Source organism: Opisthocomus hoazin, chromosome 9 (assembly GCF_030867145.1).
Source record: "Opisthocomus hoazin isolate bOpiHoa1 chromosome 9, bOpiHoa1.hap1, whole genome shotgun sequence".
In the NCBI taxonomy this organism is placed as follows: Eukaryota; Metazoa; Chordata; class Aves; order Opisthocomiformes; family Opisthocomidae; genus Opisthocomus; species Opisthocomus hoazin.
Window position 1 is genome coordinate 13,759,175 of NC_134422.1, and position 15,000 is coordinate 13,774,174.

The 15,000-nt window shown below is 48.4% G+C and overlaps 1 protein-coding gene across 3 annotated transcripts in view; it reads left to right on the forward strand.

The window, feature by feature from the left end:
• Positions 1-15,000, forward strand: part of LOC104337425 (uncharacterized) — a 46,334-nt gene that overhangs the window by 15,450 nt on the left and 15,884 nt on the right. The gene's annotated exons all lie outside the window — the stretch shown is intronic.

A 15,000-nucleotide genomic window follows, 5' to 3' on the forward strand; every position in this document is an offset into this window, starting at 1 on the left:
TGCACACAGCAAATACAACTGTGTAGTGATCGTTGGTAACTAAGCAACCAGTTATGTTTTTAATTCTGTGATCAATTCCTTGCTATCTGTCAAGATTAAGTCTAATACAGCATGTGCCCACAAGGGATACAACAATTTTTGGAGTTAAGAACCCATCATCTGTAAGACTGGGAGTAATAGCAGTGTGAGGCCCCTGGTTTACCACTCTGACTGCAGTCTCTTACAGGCATGTAGCCTTTTTCTCTTTCAGTGGATGTGAAAGTTTAATGGTCTTGTAGTACTGATGGTTAAGGTGAGCACGATCCAGAAGTGGTTAATTGGCTGCTGCATTTTTTTCTGTGATTTAGGCAGTGACAGCAAACACGTTGTTAGCCTTTATCTGTCAAAGCAAATTGTTAACATTCAAAGGCTCTCATTTGGGTGGTTTGCCATTCTGAAGTCAAAAGGCCACTAGTGACAGAATTGGGTTGCTTTGCTTCTACATCCTGGAAGGTCTCCTGGCAGTGGTTGCTGCATGAGACATTTGAAAACTCTTGATTTTCTACTCTCTTGTTCCATGCGAACATTTCTTTCTTTTGTTTAACCTGGGGAAGTAATACTCGCCAAACTCAAGGGCTCGGGAAACTCCCTGTCAGGGAGCAAGTGAGGATGGTGATCTCTAGAGTGGAAGGTGAGGGGGTAGCCAGGCAGCAGGGCAGGTTGAGACAGCAACCTTGGATGAGGGGTACAGTCCCATTGCACCCAGATGGGAACAACAGTATGGGTGCCACGACTGTATCCTGGTTCAGCCAGCAGTCCAACAAGCACCAGAGAAAGCTATAGTCCCAACACAGCTCTGGTGTCAGCCAAGAGTCAAGCTGGCCAGACCAGAATCACTATGTATACAGCCCAGCTCAGGCAAGGACTTAAATGCAGCTCCCAGGCCAAGGGGTGGCAGGAGCAAAGGTAGAGGTTCCAGATGAGGCTGGCCAAGGTAATTAATTACAGGCTGTTGTACTGGGGGCTCTGACACTCTTCAGCCTAGGCCTGGATCTCCTCTGCTACCCAGCTTCTGCTCCAAAGGGATCACTAGTAGACACTTCATGCAAGAAGGAGGACCCAGGGAACTACAGGCCGGTCAGCCTCACCTCCATCCCGGGAAAGGTGATGGAGCAGCTTATCCTGGAGGCCATCATGAAGCAAGTGGAAGAAAAGAAGGTTATCAGGAGTAGTCAGCATGGATTCACCAAGGGGAAATCATGCCTGACCAATCTGATAGCTTTCTACAATGACATGACTGGCTGGGTAGACGAAGGGAGAGCCGTGGATGTTATCTACCTTGACTTCAGCAAGGCTTTCGACACAGTCTCCCATGATATCCTCCTAGGGAAGCTGAGGAAGTGTGGGCTGGATGAGTGGTCGGTGAAGTGGATAGAGAACTGGCTGAATGGCAGAACTCAGAGGGTTGTCATCAGCGGCGCTGAGTCTAGTTGGAGGCTGGTGACAAGTGGTGTCCCTCAGGGGTCAGTACTGGGCCCAGTCTTGTTTAACTTCTTCATCAACGACCTGGATGAAGAGTTAGAATGTACCCTCAGCAAGTTTGCTGACGACACCAAACTGGGAGGTGTGGTAGATACACCAGAAGGCTGTGCTGCCATTCAGCATGACCTGGATAGGCTGGAAAGCTGGGCAGAGAGGAACCTGATGAAGTTCAACAAGGGCAAGTGCAGGGTCCTGCACCTGGGGAGGAACAACCTCATGCACCAGTACAGGCTTGGGGTGGACCTGCTGGAGAGCAGCTCTGCGGAGAGGGACCTGGGTGTCCTGGTGGACGACAGGTTAACCATGAGCCAGCAGTGTGCCCTGGCTGCCAAGAAAGCCAATGGGATCCTGGGGTGCATCAAGAAGAGTGTGGCCAGCAGGACAAGGGAGGTTCTCCTTCCCCTCTACACTGCCCTGGTGAGGCCTCATCTGGAGTACTGTGTCCAGTTCTGGGCTCCCCAGTTCAAGAAGGATGAAGAGCTACTGGAGAGAGTCCAGCGGAGGGCTACGAGGATGGTGAGGGGACTGGAGCATCTCCCCTACGAGGAGAGGTTGAGGGAACTGGGCTTGTTCAGCCTGAAGAAGAGAAGGCTGCGAGGGGACCTTATAAATGCCTACAAATATCTGAAGGGTGGGTGTCAGGAGGATGGGGCCAAGCTCTTTTCAGTGGTGCCCAGTGACAGGACAAGGGGCAATGGGCACAAACTGAGGCACAGGAAGTTCCGTCTGAACATGAGGAAGAACTTCTTCCCTCTGAGGGTGACGGAGCACTGGAACAGGCTGCCCAGGGAGGTTGTGGAGTCTCCTTCTCTGGAGATATTCAAGACCCGCCTGGACAAGATCCTGTGCAGCCTGCTGTAGGTGACCCTGCTTCGGCAGGGGGGTTGGACTAGATGACCCACAGAGGTCCCTTCCAACCCCTGCTATTCTGTGATTCTGTGATTCTGTAATTTAACTTCATGCAGAAAAGAAAACGTGGCCCATCTGGAGCGGGTTGTAACAACTCTTCCATCACTGTCCATTTGCAACGAGTGTTATACAGTGGTTAGAAAGAAATCTTTACAGGCTCCATCTCCAGACTCTTTGCAACTCACCCTTCTTGCTGTTGCTGCTTGCTGAAAGGAGCCATATGGATTTTGTACTGAACGTTGCGTAAATGCTAGTACGTGAGTATATTTAGAGGTGGCATATGGGCAACAGTAAATGGAAATGAGTGCTTTTTTGGTTCACATTGCACAGGCAAGTTCAGTGAAGCCAGATGCTGCAGTGAGTTAGTCAGGAAGCTTCATTCACCTGGAGTCCCAGGTTCAGATCTTGATTGGGGTTATTTCTGCATTTGGCTGTGCTGGCTGACTTTGTCAACAGTACGGATGTTTGCCAGCAGATGTAGAAAAGCCAGAAGACTTCAGCTGTTGTAAAAAACCCCCACAACCCCCACTCAGTCTGATCTGAGTGATACTGCAGACCAGAGACAGAGGTCTCTGTCCTTTGGGGTACTGTAGGCACAAAGGTCCATGTTAAGAGTTATTTGTGTCAATTTAGAAAAGTCATGTTGTAGCTGACAGAACAGTCTTCTCTAGCTAGTAGATGAAGGAAATTATTTTACTTTTGTATCCTCACTGAGCACCAGAAATCCCAGGATATGTGAGAGCCTGTGGGTTTCAGTGTCCTCTGTCAGGGCCTTTATTCTGGTGCAGCGCGTCGCAGCTCCTGTCGTGCCTGCCCCAGTCAGGGAGCCAGGAGCAGCCTGTGTGCTCAGGCAGCAGGTATTTGAGCTGGATCTGAAAGCTCTGGACCCAGTCCCATCTGGCATCAGGCGAGCTGATATCTGCACAGTGACTGGCTGTGTTAAGAGATCTCCTATGAAATAGATTTTACTCTCTTCTATTTTTCAGTGCTTGGGAAATTGACTTGTAGAGCCCCAAGCCAAAAAAAAAAAAAAAAAAAATCCCAGTTGAACAGAGATGGAAATTTTTCATGAAACTGTAGATAGAACATCCCCTTTGATGATAATACCATAATTTTATCTGCTGTGATTAAAAGGTTAATTAGATTTAGAGCATTTATACACAAAGGAAAAATGACAGCATCCTGACAGATTTTTACAGGTTGCTCAGGGGTTGGCTTACAGCACATCCGCTGTGGTCACTACATTCCCCACTCTGTCACAGCCTGACGCCTCTTGTTTACAGCCTCGCCTGCAATATTAGGTAGCAGCCAGAAAGCATTTTGCCACTGGTCCTGCCAGCTGATGAGTGCATTTTAAAGCCTGCTCATCGCATTGCGTGCATTTCTCTTTGCATAGGGAAGTAGTTCATTTTGAATGTCACCCAGTCCTGCAGAGGCGAGTGGGAAGATGGATTATGCTGGCAGCGATCCATCCATCTGTTCATCTGCCAACACTAATGTTTAGCTTTTCAGGCTCCCAGTTGTCTTAAATAATGCTGACCTACAGGATCTGGGGTGGGAAAGGTCACGTAGCTCATTTTGTCTTCCATTTCTTAAGTGGTAATTAAACTTTCTGAGGTGTTACAGCTACATGCAGGAATTGTCGATGGGCAGTATTTATGAAGTTGAGGTGAAATCCTTTTCTGAGATGCTGTGTTGCATGAGACTCTTACCATAACACTGGCTGCAGCATCCCCACCATATCGTCTTAGAGTACTCTTTAAAATGGTGTTTATGAAGGATTCATACCTGTTTCCCATGAGTGATTTAGTGTGTGCATAGACAATATTTTCTCTCTTTTGATTGATATTATTGAGTTGTATCTATAGAGTTGTTTTATCTCACCTTGCTGTAGAGTGTTTAGCTTTGGGTAGGTGTGGGTACTTTGAGACAACCACAAAGGCTGCAGACTTTCAGTGCAGTTCAGGAGCCAAGTTATGAGAAGAAAGCTGGTTGTTTGCCTGCAGCTCAGCCATGATGCTCTTGATTCAGCTCTTAGCACTGCCTTGGTAATATAAGTGTGCATGCAAGGGCTCTCACCAGCTGCTATGATCTGTGTCTTACTTTTTCCCAGTTACAAAAAAAAGTAAAGATTTATGAGAATGTAGCAGCCTTCATGAGGCACTTGGAATGTTCTGCTAAATGGTGTGGAAGTAGAGATACCTAACTCTGATTGTGAGGGAAATACAGAGCCCAGAGCTGGTTGGGAGCAGCTAGCTTCAGATCCTGCAGCAAGTTCGTGGCATAGGAAGGGGCATGGAGTATCTTGTGGCTCTGGATCCAGGGTGGGTCTTCTTCACACTTAAAGTTGTGGGGACTGTGTGATGTAGCTAATATCTCAGTTCCACAGCACAGGAAGAAGGGATCTGGTTTACTGTCCTTCTCTTCCCCCTCGCTTGCTTAGAAAGAGCTACAGAACTCCTGCATTTATTTTTACTTCACAATCTTACATGTGCAATGGCTAACCTGCACTGCAAGAAGATGCAGCTTCCTTGCACAAACTATTCAGTGCACTTCAGCAAACAAAACCATTTTCTTACAGCTGGTTCTAAACAAAGGGGCATGTCCTGCCTCCTCCTCCATCACCTTTCACTATAGAGTAGGAACTGGTGGAGCACCAAAGAGTCCCTTCACGATATTGATAAGAAAAAATACATAGATGTGGTTAGGAGCATCCCAAGAGCATATGCATTGGTATTAATCAGTCTTAGAATTTGTTTCTTAATGGCGACTTTAAAAACATTGCCAGTAAACCATGCATGACCTGATGTGTGTGGGAGTAGGTGAGGCCAGGTTTGTGTGTGGTGAGAAATCCCATGGATCTGTATTGCCTCCAGTCTGATCTTTCCAAATCCCATTCCTGTGGGGTCACCTGGGAGCTAACGTTCAGCTGGGGTCAAAGACAGCCCAGAGAGATTCTCCTATCTTGAATGCATCTGATACTGTTTTAAGTTAAATATCTTGATATAAGGGATCTGCTCTGAGAAACCTTTGGTGACCAGCTGTACAGGGCAGACCACACTTGGAAAGTTGCCCTGTGGAATATGTGCTCTTCCTAGTGTGCTGAGATTTGTGCCTAAAGGCATTTACCCTGGTGTCTCCAAGTGGAGGAGCCCAGAGCTCCAGCCCAGTCCAAACTGGCCACTCTGGGCAGTTCACCATCTGCCATGTCTCTGCAGTCACAGGGTCATTAGCAGAAAAATAATAGCTGCATGCGGAGTAGAACAACAGTTCCCCACAGGCAGAGATCTTATTTCAAGAAGCTCTTGTGTTCCTATAGCCTTCTCTGTCTCCCAGTGCAAGAAACCAGTTCCTGCCCTGTCTGGCCTCACCGGTTTGTGGTGATAGCTCCTTTCTTCCACCCATGGCACTCACAGCTCCCCCATCCCCTCGCTCCTAGCTGGGGGAAGGGCAGGACGCTGTAGCTGGTCCTGCACTCTCCACCCTGGCCAGCTGCAGGTCAAGCAGAGCAATTAGGCATGCTAATTGCAATCCACGACATTTCCTACAGGGAACACACTAGCTGGAGTCTTCTCCAGCCATCGGTGTTCCTAAAGCTTCTAATACAAACAGGCAGGCAAAAGGAGCTAGGAAAAAATACCCCACCAACAAATCGTTTCCATAGCTAATTGAAATGGTGGGAAAGGGAAGAGGTGCAAATCCAACCTGAAAGAGCAGCCTTTGCCTCTGATAGTCTGCTGGGAAAAATAACTCACTGGAGCATTCAGGAATATGAAACACAGGCAAATAAATGCTGCTGACAGTCTGATCAAAGGGTTGCTATACAAGAGAGAGCCTCTGTCAGTGCTGGTCCGGCCTCCGTGTGCTTGGGAACCTTGCCCAATAAATTTGATGAACAGTGGCATGTAATGTAGGAGAAACTGACTGAATTTTGCTCTTGGGATCTGTTCCTGATATAAAGTGCTTTCAGACTCTATAGTCCATTAAAACTATGTGTATCAAAAGATGCAAAAGAGAGGGACAGGGTAATTTTGTCTCCAGTTCTTGGCTTGACATGGAGGCAAAGGATCTGAACGCACAAGTAGATGGAAAAGCTGACACATCAGTTGGATCTGATCTACACCGGGGCATTTACTGGCAAAACTGTCTGTGTAATGATACCGCTAGAGGTACTGCTCCCCTGTGGATATGCTTATTCCATAATAACAGATCTAAACCAGTAACAACTTCCCGGAGTAAGAGTGTCTGTCAGGTGGTGAGAGTGGTACATGCCTGGAGTGGTACCACTGTTTGGAGTAAAAAGTTCTCTAGTAAGTTTGTATGTGTGTAAAACACAGCAGAGAAGATGAGAATCTGCTAGGACAAAAAGCATACTCTGAAATTTATGGATTGTACTAAAATCCCCCCCCCAAAAACAAAGCATCTTGCCGTTTGTACACCCCTTGGTGGCCTTAGATAATTGGCATGTGCAGAGGAAGAGGGAGCTCCACTGGGTCTTTATCGCTTCTTCATTAATATGTCACCAGCCTGAATTAGGAATGTTTTTCCCAGAGAAAGCAAGGCCAGAGAGAGACCTGGTATTTTAGGAAGGCAGTTCCTGTGCCCCAAATCTCTAGAACACTTGTGCGAGGTGTGAGGGACCCGATGGTGACTGGAGCGCAGCCTGTCCTTGGCAGTGGTTGTTACTCAGCTGGGATGAAGGGTGAAAGCTTACTCTAAACTGCATATTGCAGAGTAGGAGTCTGTGAGAGAGCCCACGACACCACCTTCGGAGAGTGCACAGCGCTGAGCCTCAGGAAAAGAGGGGAAAAATCTCTGTGCAATAGCGGCTTTTCCACGCTTGAAATAGCTCTGGAGAGGCAGGGGGTTCCCAGTGGCTATCGTGGCAGCGGAATGAAATTGTCACTTGTGATAAGGCATCGGGAGAGCTGGGAGAAATCCTGGCTCTGTGCCTGCTGGCACAGGTCTGAGTAATTTCACTGGAGCCAAGGTTTTTACTTGGTATGTGAAACGGATTGCCAGGGTGAAGCTGCAAAAATAACGCCTGGTAATGAAATCCGCTTGCAGCAGCGCGCCTATGCGCCAGAGCCCTGCTGCGAGCTGGAGTGTTTGCGCTGGCTCTGAAGAGCACCGCGGTGTTCCTGTGAGAGGGAGGATGAGTCAGGACGTGTGAAATGCCACCAAATTTGTCTAGGATGTCACGCAACTGCCCATCTGTAGGCAAACTCACATTTTCCCGGGGAATTTTTTTGACCCACTTTCCCTCCCCCTCCCCAAGCTTTCCCTGAATTCCCACCAACCCCAGGGACTATCCATCAATATCACCATAGCAACAAGGAGTCATTAATGGTATCCTGCCTATTGACAGTCGGAGTCTACATGTTGCTGAGTTGGGTGGCGAGCCATCGCCATCAGCTTCAAGGAGAAGAGGGAGAGTTCAGGGTCTCTGTGGGATCAGTCCTCTCGTTCTCCCTCCCCCACGGCTCCCCAGAGAGGTCCTGCATTGCGTAGTGGCAATAAGGGACATATTTCTTCCCTTAGCAAGTCACGTGCAGCGTGTTGTAGGGAACTGCTGAGTTGGGGGGGATTTGTTGCACACGTAAGGATAAATGTGCCTCTCTTGGGTTTGTTTGCACGGGGCTGTGGCACTGAGAGACACTTTACATTGCAAATAAGCAACTTATCCTGCAAACCTACAGGGAGTTCAGAGCAAAGCAGGAGGCCTGGGGGCCAGGAAAGGGGAATGGCAGGCTAAACTGTGAGGAGAGATAAAAGACATGTCATATAATTCTGCTAAATGGTGAAGGAAGGGAAATTCTCAGCGAGTGTAAATGAGCATTGACAAGCTATCCTGATTTACACCCACCTCATGGTCTGGCCCACAGCCTGATCAGCTGAAAAGCATCAGCATCTGAAAGGAAGGGGGTTGTTTAGAGAGGCCCGTGGGAGGAGTTGGGGATTGAGAAGTTGAAAATGTGCAAAAAAGACGAAAAGAAATTCTCCTAGGTAGGTAGGGAAAGGCTTGTAATGTTCCCCGGGGCTGACACAGGGGCAGAGCTTGGCCAGCGGCACCAGCGCCCTACCAGGACTGTCACTCATGCAGCTCTGGACCGTGGGAGGGCAAATCCCTCAGCTGAGACACCTGACAGGTACAGTCCTCCCAGGTTGTCTGTAGAAGCATTGCGAAGTTCCTCCACGCTCAGGGGAATGAGAAGTGTGACTGCCCGTGCCCATCCACGCCCCGGCCAGGACTGCCGACACTACTGCCATCCGCGTTTCCTCATGCCGGACCTGCCTCCGCCAGCACTATGCCAGAGTGCTTTGGGATGCGACCAAACAAGGTGTAAGATGAGGTCACCCATCTCCCTCACTCTCCTGCCTCCCCCAGGCCTCCCTCTGAGCTCACCGATCAGGCGTGTGTTGCTGGCTTGGAGGGACTCTGCTCCTCCACCTTCCATCAGCTCCAGGGGGTGCTGGACCAGGTCCCAGTGCAAAGTTAATGAACTGAGATCAATAGAATTACGTTGGGGGATTTTTTTCCCTGCTAGTGAGAGGAGAGTCAGGGTTAATGTTGCCTGTTGGAAAGCCCTATGCAGGAAGCCACTCGCGCACTCAAAGTTTGAGGTATATGGCTGTGCTGCAAAATATGTCTCCCTGGTGCAAGGAAGGGAGCAGAAATTTTTGTCATATGCCTTGTTCTTAGAGTTAATGTTTGGTTTCTTTCCTTTGCCCTATGCATTTTAAGGATTGGACTGAGACTCTTGGGGCAATCTTGGAATGAGGAATTGGGAATCCCTTCAGCAATCCTGATGGATCCAACTGTGTAGGACTGTTTTTCTGTTGTCTTCCTGGGACTGGTAGAGGCAGTGTAACAGGACATGGCAGAAGCTGTGTTTCTGTGTTCCTTGTTGGTCATGTATTGCTAGTCCAGCCACGACTATTTCCACCTTCAAAAAACCCAGTGGCATGACTCAGGCCCTGCACCTCATGAGATTAAATCATGGGTTAAATGATTAAGTTCAAAAAAAAAAAAGCCTGATTTTTTTTCTTCCATTTAGTGTGACCTGGCTTTTTACCTCTTTCTTGCCAGGGAGTGAGTGAAAATCATGAGTCGAAAAGCCAGTCTTCAGTGCACACAGGAAGAAAACATTCAGCTGAGTGCTTAGGTGAAGGCTCTGTTGATCCTCATCACATGCTGCGAGGGAAAGCGAGTGGCCAGCTCTTTCCTGCTGCTGGCTTGATTTAGTTCTGTCTCCCAGTTCTCGCGTTCACCTAACCCAGCATGCCCCCTGCATTCTTTTCACTGTCCCCTCTGCCTTCATAAAACACATGCAGAGGATCAAGACGGTTTTAGATGATCTGAGATGTAGTTCCCTACCTCATCAGCTAGCTGCTGCAGACATGCTCTATCTGTGTCTGCTCTTTCCAAAATTATCTGCCGCTGATCACTACTGGAGAAGGCGTCTTGGCTGGCAGTACTGGGCTGCCTCGCAAAGGCACGCCTGGCAATCGGCTCAGCGTTGGTGGGCTTGGGTTGGGGGTGCATCTCTGTCAGCTGGAATACAGAGGAGAATGGTTTGGAGCTGGCACTGGGAAGTTTTAACTGATGTTGGACCCTTTGCTGGGGCTGAGCTTCAGTTGACAGCCTTGACCTTTTCGGCTCCCCCTGCCCTGAGGAATAATAAATTCACTTGTAGTCATATTGTGACCATTTTCTGCAGTTAGTGCTGATGTTATATCTATGCAGAGTAGGAATTTGGAGGAGAGGTGGAGGTGCCAGGCTGTAAAGTGGGCTCACATGTGGCTTTGTACTTCCCAGATCTCATGAGGCGCTGGATAGGTTTTACTGGCTCAGGTTTGCCTCTGAGAACTGTGTGTGTCTGAGCCAGGCCTGGAAGAGGGTTGGAGGCTGTGCTCAGCTCGTGCCTGTTACTCACGAGGCTGAGAGTGCTTGCTGCGTGTGTATGCCAGGACCAAGGCGGGTGGTGGGAAATATCTGCTCTGCATGACCCAAAAGCATGCCAATGCTTGGCTCATGGCGTGTACATGGGGCAGGGGAAACCACCTGGTCCCAAACATCAGCTGACTCAAGCTAAGCTTTGGCTTTGCTTGGTTATGACCCCCAGGGGCTCTTTCTGCAGCTGCGAGAGGGGAGCAGCGTGCCTCATGGTGTTATGGAGGAGTGCAGGATCTATTGGTCAGATGCACCCTGCAGGTTCACTGGTTCTGTGTGTGCTCTGTCTAGGGAGAGGACTTTATTGCAAATAGGAATTTCTTCCTCCTGAGGAGGAGTCATCCAAAGGAGCTTTATGGCCAACCAGGGTCTTGACTCACTGAAAGCTTGGCAGGTGATGGGTGATGCCATCTCCTGGGACTCTTCACATCTAATGCTGCCAAGCAGTTCCAGCTGGGACACATGATGGGGATGTCACACTGGTGTCTCCAGGAGCATTTCTTACAGTAACTAACATTCTCAGCCTTCCTTTGCTGCAAGGTCAGTGCCAGTCCTCTCAAGCTCCATTCCCTCTGCTGCGTTGTCAGCAGGACTGTTGGAGCAGTATTGTCCAAGAGATGGAGTGGTGCATTGATGAAGCAAAAGGGGTACTCTTTCTGAAAGGAATCAAGAGGGAGCGCAGGTCACCTTGAAAGCATGCTGCCTGAAATAAGTGCGCTAGAATGCCTGCCCTTTGAGGTAGGCTGGAAGTATCAGCCTTTCTGAAGGAGGAACACAAGGAAAAAACCATGCTGTGACACAAGAAGGAGAAGCTGCTGAGACTGAACAGAGCAGCCAGAAAAATTCATCAAAGGCACTGCCGCCAAGTGCACAGATGTGTGGAGCAGTAGGGCTTCCCAGGTGAAACCTTTCATGTTAATAAATCAAGGTTCCCAAACAGCTTGGAAACCCCACAGAAAGGGAGCCAAGAATGCCCAAGACCTTCAGATGATTCCATAAAATTTTGAGATTAGCTTTTCCACTGCCTTGAAACTTTTTAGGAGCCAATCTGATCAAAATAGAAGTTCATATGAAGTTATGGTGATTCCTACACTCTCCCTGGTGGGACTGTGTGTACCATAGCATAATGTTCCTGTGATGATCAACAGATAGTGTGGACAGATTCTTCTCTGGCATGTGTATACCTTTGGGCTGCTCTGATCAGCCAGCCCTGACCATGGCCAAGACCAGTTCTATTTCTGGAGGCAGTGGTAATGGTGGTGATGCCTTGGAAGTGGTACCTGTGAAGCAGCAGCCACAGATGGCTGTGTAAACTTGTGTTGAATGCAGTGGGATGGAGGAAGAGTTGGGGAAGCAGGAAAAAAAAAAGAAGAATGAGGAGAAAAGACATGGAAGGAGGAAAATAGTTAGACGGTATCATGTGCCAAAGCAAGCAGCTCATTGCACAGCAGAAATTAAATGCCATTGCCTGTGCTCTCAGCAACCCCTACACCCTGGGCTGCACTGGAGCTTCAGAGGTTCAAGGGAGATTTTGTTCCCTGTGCCGAGCTGTCTCTGAGATGACATGGTCCGTGCTTATGATTAAGCTGAGAACACAAGGACTACGAATGCAGTGAGCAGACTATAGTGGTTATAGTTTTCTCTATATTACCTAGTTTTGAAACCAAGATGGCAGTTATTCCTCTTGTTAGCGATCCAGATCTGTGCCATGGAGCAGTGATAATACTGTAAACTTGAGGAAAGTTACACTCAGGTGTTCAGCCTAAGAAGGAAAGGAAACTCAGGAAATTGTACTGGTTTAGATAACTACTCTGGCTGTACCTCTCCTGCTGCAATTAACAGCCACTATATAAGCCCAGCTCCTGTTTCAGGTGCTAGAACAGACAAAAAAACCCAGGGAATATAACTCTGGTCACCTAATCATCCTACTGCGTCAACTAGTTCCTGCAGCATAGCTCTGGTTAAGTGAACAGTGAAGAAAGCAAATACAGCCAAGACACCTTTATTTTTCTTGTTAGCCTTTAACGTGAAAAAAAATAGATGTATCTGGCATTTTTTCCCTGGAGATTGCTGGTGTTCTGCTAAGCAGATGGAGTGATGTGCATGACACACCGGTAGACAAATCATGCTGTGTCCATGAGGTTTGCTGTATCAGATAGCAAAAAACTCCCAGCAATATCATAGCTTGCTAAAATCCTTTGTACAGCTCTTTGAAATGTGCCTTTCACATCCCTCTAGCTGGTTAGATCTCTGAAATGAAAGGGAGACTGTACTCCAGAATAAACCAACCTCTGTTCAGTGGTGCAATTTGCAAAACCCAATGGAGAGAAATTAGAATGAGACCTGAAGGTTAGTTTAATCTCGTATTTCAAGATGGAGTAAGGTGACTCCGTTTACTCCCCTCCCCTGGAAACAGGAGTTTGGTGTGATGGCCATGACTCAGAAGTTAATTTGCTTGTGACTGAGATGTTGTAAATGTGGACAGTGGAAAATGTACCATACTCACTTGATGTCTCTGATCAAGGCAGGAGAGGCCAGACAATAGCAAGCTGCTCTCCACCATCTCATGGAACAAGCTTTGCTGTTTGGCAGGTCTATCGAGCAAATCTTGCTGTAGTAAACTCTGCAAAGCAGCACTGGCAAACCTACTCTTTTCCTCTTTTCCTGAGGCCTTGCAAGGCTCTGTGGTTCCTTGTCCTGATGTCCCTGGAGTCCCTGGGCATGACTGGTCCTCCCCACGGTGCTTTTTACCACCACTGAACAACTTAGCCTGTGCCTGCCTGCTTCATCCTCCCGACACTTCAGTGCTTTGCTGGGAAGGCCAGCCAGGCAGAACAGTTCTTATGTGTATGGGAAGGAGTAATTTATCCTTCAAGCTTTAATCCTTGAGAAAGAAGTTCTCTGGGAGGATTTTGCAGGAAAATGAAGGTTAGTGGCAAGTCTCCAAGCAGGCACTTACTGGAGGAGTGAAGGAGAAGTTGATTAAACAGAATCACAGGGTAGCAAATAAGCTGAGCACACAGTGCCTTTAGTCTTATGCTCACTGAAGGCGTGAGGCTCATAAGCACCAGGAGCTTTTCAGTCCCTGAGCCAGGAAATAGGCAAATGTTGCACAAACAACGTGATCGAAGAGCAATGATGTGCCATTCCCGCAGCAGCAGCCAACACTAAGCTCCTTTTTGCTGTTTCTCCTGGAATAAGTCAGCATTGGCCTGGAGGATTGCTGGACTAGAATAAAGCCCTAGCTTGGGGAAGTGTGGACAGGATTTCCTGGAAGTACCCAGGTGGGTAAACGAAGGAGTGTAGTGTCAACCCGCAGTGCTTACGTACGCAGGGGAGCAAGAAAGAACTGGCAAGGCACTGGTTTAACTGGAAGAGAACACAGGGCGCATTAGGACTGCTGCATACCTTTAGGAGAGGGTGAATTAGGACCCTGAGTTGGGTCACCATGCGAGAGATCAGCATTTTCTTCTTTCCATTGCCACACGTTTCTGTGGCATTTGTTAGTTCCCATACCTGGGGTCACCTGCTGTAGCTATAGACTGTAGTTACAGCTCTGAGGTGGTGGGAGGACAAACTCTGTCGTGTTGCTGTAGTTCCCAGTGTCTCTTTGATGGTGACCGTGTAAGACCATAGCTGAATATTCTGTATGTACAGTGAGCCTGCAAGGATGTGCTGAAAGATCATCTTTAGCATATCAGCCATAAGCGTATTAACTCGGATGGCTTTTTTCTGTCTCCGTCTCGTGCTCTCCTCCAGCAGAGTGCCTAGGACATGCTTGTGGTCATGCTGCTGTAGAGCTGTGTAGACACATGCTTTATATTATAGCAGCATCACTGACCTGGCAAACGCAGGCATCTGAGCTGAAACTGTGATGCTGTTGCTGTGTGCCTTGAGGAATGGAGCACAAGAACAGGGGAAGGAGGGAGAAGGGCTCAGTGTTTCCTGGTTGCGGGCCAGGTCAGAATTGTCTGGTGTTTTAGAGAGACCTCTGCTTTCCTCCTGCTCCAAGCACCCCTGGGCAGCGGGGGAAGCAGGCTGTGCCTCAGCGCAGCTGGTCCCCCTTCATGGGTCAGGACTCAGGCAGCAGTTGGCCTGGGTGATCAGTGGGATTAAGTTTAGCTACCTGGCATGCTGTGCATAGCCCTCAGGGTAGTGGCTTGGGGGGAATGGGCAAGAATAGATAGAAGAGTTCAGTAGGAAAGAGATGGTCCATTCAAAGATGGAGCGACAGGGAAGAGAGGTGCTCCTGTCCAAGCTGGCTGTTATGAGATCACCACAGCTACCTGGCAGGGTGAGGTTTCTGAGGCTCCCCCTCACTGCAGCCAGGACGGTGAACCCCCTTGCCGTCCATCTGTGAGCTGCGTCCAAATGCACCTTTGCTCTGAGCTCTCCTGAAAGTATCAGAGGGACTTCCATTAGAGGGACTTCCATGTCTGGAGTGTTTTCTTAGAGCAAAAAGTGACTCTTTAGAGAAAGAAAACTCGGCTCTGGTGGGTGACAAAGATTGAAATACATTATTTGGATACAAAATTCTGCTCTTCACTTAATCCAGTAATTTTTGGTGCCTGCCTGCGTGTCAGCAAACTCTGCACAGCCTCCTCTGGAAAGTGTCT